We start from the raw sequence: 10,665 nt of genomic DNA, 5'->3' as shown, positions 1-10,665 counted from the left end.
GGTTACAAAACCATATAAATACGTAATTAGTACATAGTACAACATAACAGTACAATATATTGCTACTTGAGAGTACAATGGGTCAAATGACCATGATGCACATACAAAAAATTTTTCCAAAGCCATAGTGAAAACATTTGTACTGAGGAAAGAAAATTTCCACATGACCTATCTGGAGAAACATTCTGGATCAAACAACCAAAAATAGTCAAGCAGGTAAATACACACCTATATGGATAACAGGATGATATGTGTTCAATTGTATAGCGTCATTGCCATTAAGGTACAAATGGAAAACTTGCAATCCTATATAGTGAAGGAAATGAACACATATCATATCAAAGAACACAGGAACATGGGTGTGAGAAAAACCTCAATGTTTATACTTTGTTCTTTATAATGGTGTGAACATGTATATGTCTCAGTACCTTATGCACTTGAGAATTCTAGTGAGTAGATCATGAAAGCCTATTTCAGAACTGGAATCGGTAAATAATTGTAGGTGGAATCTAAATGAAAAGATGGTACAAGTGTTATCATGACACGTGGGCTATAACACAATGGACCGTGTGACAAAGAAGAAAGGAGAGAAAGAAGAGGAAGAAAATGCAACTACCTGTAACATTACGTGATAGTCACTGGTAAGTATCACTTGACAATTCAAGTGAAAAAGGATTCCTTTATTAAAGGGTTCTCAGTCGCCTCAGGATCATGAAATACTAGGGTAAATGATATGAGAATGGGTAAGAAGCACCACTAAAGGAAATATGAGATGCAGGACATATATCTATAAACCCCTGAACTACATGATAGAAATAAAAAGAAGAAAAAAGAAAAAAAAGAAGAAAGAAGAAGAACACATAGAATGCGGAAAGAGAATGGGTACAACTACCTGAGTTACTGCAGGGAGGCCCCTGGTTGGTATTGTGAGGGTTAGTGGAATTCCTTCACTGAAGGGTTCTCAGTTGCCTCAGGTTCGTGAAAAATGCTATAGACAAATAATGCCCGGAGAAAAGGGATTCATATACAGCGAATAATGGTAATACAAGGTACATGTGTCACATGTAATAGTATATATATATATATTGTACTAAGCTCTACACCAGAAATAGAAAGTAGTCCCTCTGCCTTCTGTCTAGGTGCCCTGAGTTATGTCCTGTAAACTGTCACAGGGACCCAGACACACATGTGTAGTAGGGGAATATCCCTGCTGAGATGCCAGTGCTAGAGCACTCGTTTGCTGTGGAGTTGAACGCTATGTGAGCAGTTCTTACCTTCAATGAGCAGAAGTCTCTTTTTTCAGATTTCAATATCTCTGTGGGTATCTGGCAGAAATATGGAATACTCTTTACTGCTAAGACCCTGTACACCACTCCCACTAAAGGGGGCTTTACACGCTGCGACATCGCTAATGCGGAGTCGTTGGGGTCACGGAATTTGTGACGCACATCCGGCCGCATTAGCGATGTTGCTGCGTGTGACACCGATGAGCGATTTTGCATCGCTGCAAAAACGTGCAAAATCGCTCATCGGTGACATGGGTCTCCATTCTCGATTATCGTTACTGCAGCAGTAACGATGTAGTTCGTCGCTCCTGCGGCAGCACACATCGCTCCGTGTGACACCGCAGAAACGAGGAACCTCTCCTTACCTGCCTCCCAGCCGCTATGAGGAAGGAAGGAGGTGGGCGGGATGTTCCGGCCACTCATCTCCGCCCCTCCGCTGCTATTGGGCGGTCGCTCAGTGACGTCGCTGTGACGCCGCACGGACCGCCCCCTTAGAAAGGAGGCGGTTCGCCGGTCACAGCGACGTCGCCGGGCAGGTAAGTATGTGTGACGGGTCTGGTCGGTGTTGTGCAGCATGGGCAGCGATTTGCCCGTGTCGCGCAACAGATGGGGGCGGGTATCCACACTAGCGATATCGGGACCGATATCGCAGTGTGTAAAGTAGCCTTTAATAAACTGTGTAAAGGATTTTAAGTAAAAATCCACAATAAACCAGCGCTAGATGGGTTTTTATAATTTTATTAATAGACCACAAATAAAAAATTTTTTGCTATCCTTGTTTCAAGACAGAGTATTTGATAATATACAATACACTGATTATTACTAAAACCAAGGACCACATAAAACAAGGACCACATAAAATAAAAAATGAAAGTAATGAGAATAAAATTCTTTTGTATAACCAATTAACTTCGAGGTGATACAATATTCACATTGATTTAGTTTTACCAGTCTAATGTAATGCCCCGGCCGGTGGCATATATTTTGTTTGGTTAATAATTTAGACTTATACAATGAAAGATGTACTATACCACCCCTGGCTAACTTACAAGTTTTAAGTTGTACAATATAAGTTTGCGACGTTATATTCATATATAGGAAGGCAAACAATATTGGCAATTTAGTGGCACCCACCATACGTAATCTTACAGCACCTAATAAGGGAGGATTATTTGGCCTGAAAGGTTTTTTTCCATGCAAAAGCTGTATAGTATGTAAGAATACAAAAAATATTTCACGGAAATCCTTCTTACAGGGGCAGTCAGAAGTCATGATTAGAGAATTTATTACATGTCAATCAAAGGGAGTAGTATATTGCATTCAATGTCCCTGTCAGAAAAAATACATTGGGAGAACTATTAGACCCCTATGGAAAAGGGTGGGTGAGCACATTAGAAGTGTTAAAAATAAATGTACTAAGCACCCCCTATCCAGACATTATGTGTTAAAACATGGAGGGTCCTTTAAAGGATCCCAAGTATGGGGCGCACAAAAAATAACTAAGGATTGGAGAGGTGGCGATTTCATTAAAAAAATGTCACGAGCAGAAAGCCAATGGATTTTTGAATTGAACACCTTGAAACCATATGGACTCAATAATGATATAGAACTGTTTGCTTTTAATTAATTTATATTTTTATAGGTAGAGGAGTAATAGGTACTGATAATAATACGGAGAGAAGGAAAAAAAAAAAAAAAAAAAAGCGATTGTCATGGAGATATATGTGTATATATGCATAATATATATTAAAATTGGTGCTTCACTTGCCCAAGGTTGATGTAGATATAAGGGGCTTTTCATATTATAGCAAATTTATATTACACCTTTATGATGTCCTTTTGTTAAATTTATTGTTGAAAAAAAGCATATGCATATATACACATTGTCTTCCCAGTATATGATGATACAAGCAAGGCTATATATAGGTCTTTTTAGAAAAACTTTTAGAAAAACCTTTGCACATAATTATATTATATGGCTATTATGAACGGTCTTTCACAAATTGATATATGTAGTGGTCATTGAATGTTGGTTGAATTTAAACATTGTTTAATTTTATGCAAATTATAACCAATTAAATATATGCATAAATAGTGCTCTAGGCAACAGCTGAGTTATCCTTGAGGAAGGGGGCCGTTACACGCCCCCGAAACGCGCGTCGGATCAGGACTCTGTTTTTGCCTACCTCACCTGTGCGGTGATAACCTGCCAAGTAATCTCTCCCTCGTGTGGAATCAACCGGCTTCCACTGGACACGGTACGGATTGCCTGCTGGAGAGGTTGAGAGGTTACCGCTGACATTTCCTTTGTCTGCAACCAGGATACATTGGTACCTCCAGCGGTTCTGCATTGCTCGTTTGGAAGCGGATCGGAGCCTTGTGTGGTGCTAACCTGCCAAGCAACTTCCTCCTGTGTGGAATCAGTCAGCTGACACTGGATACGGTCTGGACTGCCCGCTGGAGAGGCTGAGTAGTTACCGCTGATCTTATTGTTGTCCGCAGCCAACATCTTGGTGCTTTCAGTGGCTTCGTACTGCTTGATTTCGAAAGTACATTTGGGAGAATACGGGACCGGCTGGTTTGTGGCCTTGTGAAGTGTTATAAAGGCTCTGTAAAGAGGGATGTCGGTAACCATACTTCTCCCCCAGAGCCAGCACTAGTCGCGGCCACTGGCCTCAAAACGTCCGCTCTGGAAGTCTAACAGGTCAATCCTGTACATAGCGGTTCCAGCCTAATCAACGGAGAAATCCGGGGTGTTTTTTGCGGTCAAGTTGTTGTGAGGTTTATTCCCCCAGGCCCTGGGGGCGAATATAACGTCGCAAACTTATATTGTACAACTTAAAACTTGTAAGTTAGCCAGGGGTGGTATAGTACATCTTTCATTGTATAAGTCTAAATTATTAACCAAACAAAATATATGCCACCGGCCGGGGCATTACATTAGACTGGTAAAACTAAATCAATGTGAATATTGTATCACCTCGAAGTTAATTGGTTATACAAAAGAATTTTATTCTCATTACTTTCATTTTTTATTTTATGTGGTCCTTGTTTTATGTGGTCCTTGGTTTTAGTAATAATCAGTGTATTGTATATTATCAAATACTCTGTCTTGAAACAAGGATAGCAAAAAATTTTTTATTTGTGGTCTATTAATAAAATTATAAAAACCCATCTAGCGCTGGTTTATTGTGGATTTTTACTTAAAATCCTTTACACAGTTTATTAAAGGCTACTTTACACACTGCGATATCGGTCCCGATATCGCTAGTGTGGATACCCGCCCCCATCTGTTGCGCGACACGGGCAAATCGCTGCCCATGCTGCACAACACCGACCAGACCCGTCACACATACTTACCTGCCCGGCGACGTCGCTGTGACCGGCGAACCGCCTCCTTTCTAAGGGGGCGGTCCGTGCGGCGTCACAGCGACGTCACTGAGCGACCGCCCAATAGCAGCGGAGGGGCGGAGATGAGTGGCCGGAACATCCCGCCCACCTCCTTCCTTCCTCATAGCGGCTGGGAGGCAGGTAAAGAGAGGTTCCTCGTTTCTGCGGTGTCACACGGAGCGATGTGTGCTGCCGCAGGAGCGACGAACTACATCGTTACTGCTGCAGTAACGATAATCGAGAATGGAGACCCATGTCACCGATGAGCGATTTTGCACGTTTTTGCAGCGATGCAAAATCGCTCATCGGTGTCACACGCAGCAACATCGCTAATGCGGCCGGATGTGCGTCACAAATTCCGTGACCCCAACGACTCCGCATTAGCGATGTCGCAGCGTGTAAAGCCCCCTTTAGTGGGAGTGGTGTACAGGGTCTTAGCAGTAAAGAGTATTCCATATTTCTGCCAGATACCCACAGAGATATTGAAATCTGAAAAAAGAGACTTCTGCTCATTGAAGGTAAGAACTGCTCACATAGCGTTCAACTCCACAGCAAACGAGTGCTCTAGCACTGACATCTCAGCAGGGATATTACCCTACTACACATGTGTGTCTGGGTCCCTGTGACAGTTTACAGGACATAACTCAGGGCACCTAGACAGAAGGCAGAGGGACTACTTTCTATTTCTGGTGTAGAGCTTAGTACAATATATATATATATACTATTACATGTGACACATGTACCTTGTATTACCATTATTCGCTGTATATGAATCCCTTTTCTCCGGGCATTATTTGTCTATAGCATTTTTCACGAACCTGAGGCAACTGAGAACCCTTCAGTGAAGGAATTCCACTAACCCTCACAATACCAACCAGGGGCCTCCCTGCAGTAACTCAGGTAGTTGTACCCATTCTCTTTCCGCATTCTATGTGTTCTTCTTCTTTCTTCTTTTTTTTCTTTTTTCTTCTTTTTATTTCTATCATGTAGTTCAGGGGTTTATAGATATATGTCCTGCATCTCATATTTCCTTTAGTGGTGCTTCTTACCCATTCTCATATCATTTACCCTAGTATTTCATGATCCTGAGGCGACTGAGAACCCTTTAATAAAGGAATCCTTTTTCACTTGAATTGTCAAGTGATACTTACCAGTGACTATCACGTAATGTTACAGGTAGTTGCATTTTCTTCCTCTTCTTTCTCTCCTTTCTTCTTTGTCACACGGTCCATTGTGTTATAGCCCACGTGTCATGATAACACTTGTACCATCTTTTCATTTAGATTCCACCTACAATTATTTACCGATTCCAGTTCTGAAATAGGCTTTCATGATCTACTCACTAGAATTCTCAAGTGCATAAGGTACTGAGACATATACATGTTCACACCATTATAAAGAACAAAGTATAAACATTGAGGTTTTTCTCACACCCATGTTCCTGTGTTCTTTGATATGATATGTGTTCATTTCCTTCACTATATAGGATTGCAAGTTTTCCATTTGTACCTTAATGGCAATGACGCTATACAATTGAACACATATCATCCTGTTATCCATATAGGTGTGTATTTACCTGCTTGACTATTTTTGGTTGTTTGATCCAGAATGTTTCTCCAGATAGGTCATGTGGAAATTTTCTTTCCTCAGTACAAATGTTTTCACTATGGCTTTGGAAAAATTTTTTGTATGTGCATCATGGTCATTTGACCCATTGTACTCTCAAGTAGCAATATATTGTACTGTTATGTTGTACTATGTACTAATTACGTATTTATATGGTTTTGTAACCCTTTATGATCTTAGATAACTTTATCCTTGATAAAGACCTAAAAACAAGGTCGAAACGTTGGATGAATTATCCTTTTGCACAAATAAAGAATTTTCAGCATTCCAAGAGTTCTTTTCTTACGTTATTGATCACTATAGTGTGCCAGAGCTATTTCTATTGAATTGACTCTTATTTTTTCTGAGCACCTGCTATATACACAGTGACCCAGACATATTCAAGTTTCATTCAGAAGGCAGAGGGAAGCCTTAGCAGCTGAGCCTATATCTTGGCTTGTCAGCATTAGAACAGGCCGGCGATTACAGGGTAACATGAAAAATGTCCAGCTTGCATTATGACTAGAACATGACAATATCCTTTTAAGTACTAACCTATGATGCGTTCCTAAGCAGTTGATGTTATATGTTCTACATTTCATTTTCTGCATACTTTACAAGTAGTAGAATTTGCTTTGATATAGGCAACTGGATTTTCACAATGAAAAGGCAAAGGATAACGCCCGAAAAAGACGCCATACATTATGTCAGTGCCATCACTGACAAACCTGGATTGACCATGAAATACATCAATCCCCTTAAAGGTGAGTTAAAACAAGTTTTAACTAAATTGCCTTAATATTGTCATGCATTAGAATGACTGTCTTAGGTAATGATAAATATTTTCTACAGGAAGAGGAGTGTTTGCTGAAACTGAAATCGAAAAAGGGAGTTTTGTTGCAGAATATCGAGGCGAGCTCACGTATGCACTTACGATGGTAGACAACTACTCGAGATTTATGGTTGTGGTACAAGTCAAAGATCTAATGGCCCATACTGCAGCGAAGGTCTTCCAAGCACACTTATGCAGACCTCATGGCTACTCAGAGAGAGTCCTCACAGATCAAGGCACAGCCTTTGAAGCGGAAATCTTCAAGGACTTCTGCAGCTTTTACCGATGCAGGAAGATGCGCACTACACCCTACCATGCTCAAACCAATGGTTATCAACCTGCTCAGGACTTTACCCCATATTCCAGATGTGGCCTTACAAGTGATTTATAGAGGGGTAACAATACGTTGGGATCACCGGATCTAATCTCCCTTTTTATACACCCTAAAATCTTGTTTGCTTTAGAATAAACAATAACATCATAAAGGTATAGCAGTACCGTTTCAAAGTTTCGGTGTCCCAAGCAGCATTCCATCAGCCTCTGGAAGGTTCCTGGCAAATTGCACAACTCGAAGGGCATGCTTTTGAACTCGCAGAGACCCATCGGGGTGGCAAAGGCGGTCTTCTCCCGGTCTGCCTCAGCAACGGACACTTGCCAATAGCGACTAGTGAGATCAAGGGTAGAAAAATAATTTGCAGTTCTCAATGCAGCTAGCTATTCCTCAATACAGGGGAGTGGTGCTGTCCTTCTTCTTTAACAGGACCAACGGAGCTGCCCAGAGGCTACAACTGTCACGGATAACCCCAGCCTCCTTCATGTTGCTCAACATGTCCTTGGTACACTGGTAATGTGCAGGTAGTTTTGGCTTATATCTCTCTTTGATGGGTGGGTGTGCACTTGTGGGGATGTAGTGTTTGACCCCTTTTATTCTTCAAAAGTCTAGCGGATGTTTGCTGAAGACTTGCTCGTATTCTTGCACTAGCCTGTAGACCCCCTTCTTGTGATGTGAAGGTGTGGAGTCAGTGCCTACGTGTAATTCCTTACACCACTCCTCTGGCTGACTTGGTGAGCTGTCACTGAATGGGTGGGCTGAAGCAATGGTGGATGCTGCTGTTTGGATAGCATGTGTATCTACTGAGAACAGCTTATCAATGGTGGCAAATCGGAGCAGCTTAATCTCTTGCTCTCCGCAGTTCAACACTCTCATGGGCACTCTTCCCTTCCATATTAATGAATAAAACTATGATGTAAATAGCATATAGATACCCCACAAATGCAGATAAAAGTAGGTTATGGGAAAAGGGGGAAGAGAGAAACAGGAAAATAGTGGAATAAAGTATACCTTCCAGGTGGGAGAGGAAATGGCAGCACAGCCAGTGGAGGTGAAGCAAGGGGAGCCTGCAACTAAAGAGTTGAGAGCGTTATCACATGGTGACTGAGCCTGATTGTAACGGGAGCATAGAGGTGCCGATCCTGTCTTACCTGCGTTGGTGTAGAAGTGGGTGTCCTGTGGTGGAGTCAGCTATGTGCAGTGGTGGCCGTGGGTTCTTTTATGTGCGACCGTAGTAATAGCTGCGCCCACTTCCTGTATGGGAGTGGAATGCAGTGAGGGTAATGGAACGCACGCCTGCGCATTTGTGTTTAACGTCGCGCATGTGCAGAACGGAGAAAAGGCTGCGCTCACTTCCTAATGAAAGGGAGTGAGACGCATCTGGGAAGGGAAGGGAAAAGATTAGGGTTTGGGGATGATGAAAGGGCTTTCTACGGGCAAGGATGGCAAAGGGTGGCAGTGACGGAAAGTCAGGCAGCCTGTCCTGTCCTGTCCTGTCCGTCCGTCTTTTTGTATCATGAATTGGAAAGACTGCAAGGGGGAGGGGAGGTGCTTGTGTCCAAAAGGAGGAGTTATTCAGATTCATTGCAGTGGGCGGCGGCTGCAAAAAGCACCATTCTTCTTGTTTTTGCTCTGCAAAACAGCCTTTTCAAGGGTTGGCTTGGGTGACAAAATGTCTTCTGTAGGCGTGGGTTTGTCTCCCTCTCCCTAAGATGTGTCCGGTATAGGCCAGGGTGCCACTCAAGGCCGTAACCAATTCGGGTTATAGCTTCTCGGCCTTTTGGCTAAGATCAAGTGTAGTTTCGGAGGACGCTACCTTGGTCGGTACTGGAAGGTGCCTGGGATTGCACGTCTGCCGGCCTTGAGGAAGTGTGTGCGCCTTCTGGTGACACATAGCCCTCTTGTGCCTGGACGGTTCCCAGGCAACGGGAGGCGATCACCTTTGTTATTTTGAAGTCCTACTGATAAACAGAAAAAAAAAAAAATTAAATCTGTTCTTATCAGTTTAATATCTGATACGTCCCCTCTCTGGGGACCATATATTAAATGGATTTTTAGAACAAGGAGATGGAAAAAATCTTGCTCTGTCCACTCCACGCATTGACCTGGTATTGCAGTACCTCCAGGACCGGTGCACCCCTTCTTAACCCAGTTTCCAAAAGCAGAACTCAATTCACCTGATTCAAATGAGCCCCATTAGTGAATTGAAAGAAAGCAAAAACTTTATATGCACCTCAATTTGGCCAATTCACTTTTCACACTTTCACCCTTTTTTTTATCTTTCACACCTTTTACTTGCTTTATTGATGCAAAAAGCTGTGCCAAATAGCAAACTCATCTCCACTCAACTTGACCAACTCTGCTATGTCCCGTGCAGTATCTTATTCTCAGTCTTATCTAGATCATTTGCAATTGAATAGAATAGATCCCTTTTGGCTGCTTATGACTGTGTAAAATATGTAGTTTTACTGGGCTGGGATGAGAGAATCCATTGAAGCATGGTGTAGGGATTGTGGTTCCTGTGTGCTAAGAAGAGAGGCTGGCACCAGCCAGAAAGCCCCATTGCAGCCAATAATCACTTAATAACTTTTTCAACTTGTCATCATATGGGAGGCCTTCCATTCCTTGTAGTAGTCTAGTTGCCCACCTTTGAACTGACTCTAACTTCTGAATGTCCTTTTTAAAATGTGGAGCCCAAAACTGGTTCCCATATTCCAGATGTAGCCTTACAAGTGATTTATAGAGGTGTAACAATACGTTGGGATCACGGGATATAATCTCCCTTTTTATACACCCTAAAATCTTGTCCCAAGCAGCATTCCATCAGCCTCTGGAAGGTTCCTGGCGCATTGCACAGCTCGAAGGGCATGCTTTTGAACTCGCAGAGACCCATAGGGGTGGCGAAGGCGGTCTTCTCCCGGTCTGCCTCAGCAACGGACACTTGCCAATAGTGACTAGTGAGATCAAGGGTAGAAAAATAATTTGCAGTTCTCAATGCAGCTAGCGATTCCTCAATACGGGGAGTGGTGCCGTCCTTCTTTTTTAACAGGATCAACAGAGCTGCCCAAAGGCTACAACTGTCACGGATAACCCCAGCCGCCTTCATGTTGCTCAACATGTCCTTGGTACACTGGCAATGTGAAGGTGGTATTGGCTTATAGCTCTCTTTGATGGGTGGGTGTGCACCTGTGGGGATGTGGTGTTGGACCCCTTTTATTCCC

At 42.6% G+C, this 10,665-nt stretch overlaps 1 pseudogene; it reads left to right on the top strand.

Moving 5' to 3' along the window:
- Positions 1-9,379: 9,379 nt before the first annotated feature.
- LOC142287673 (U2 spliceosomal RNA) lies at positions 9,380-9,586 on the top strand (annotated as a pseudogene).
- The last annotated feature ends 1,079 nt before the right edge of the window (positions 9,587-10,665 follow it).

Source organism: Anomaloglossus baeobatrachus, unplaced genomic scaffold, assembly GCF_048569485.1.
Source record: "Anomaloglossus baeobatrachus isolate aAnoBae1 unplaced genomic scaffold, aAnoBae1.hap1 Scaffold_74, whole genome shotgun sequence".
Taxonomy (NCBI): Eukaryota; Metazoa; Chordata; class Amphibia; order Anura; family Aromobatidae; genus Anomaloglossus; species Anomaloglossus baeobatrachus.
Note: the sequence above shows the minus strand (reverse complement) of the source record. Positions and strands in the feature narration are given on the sequence as shown.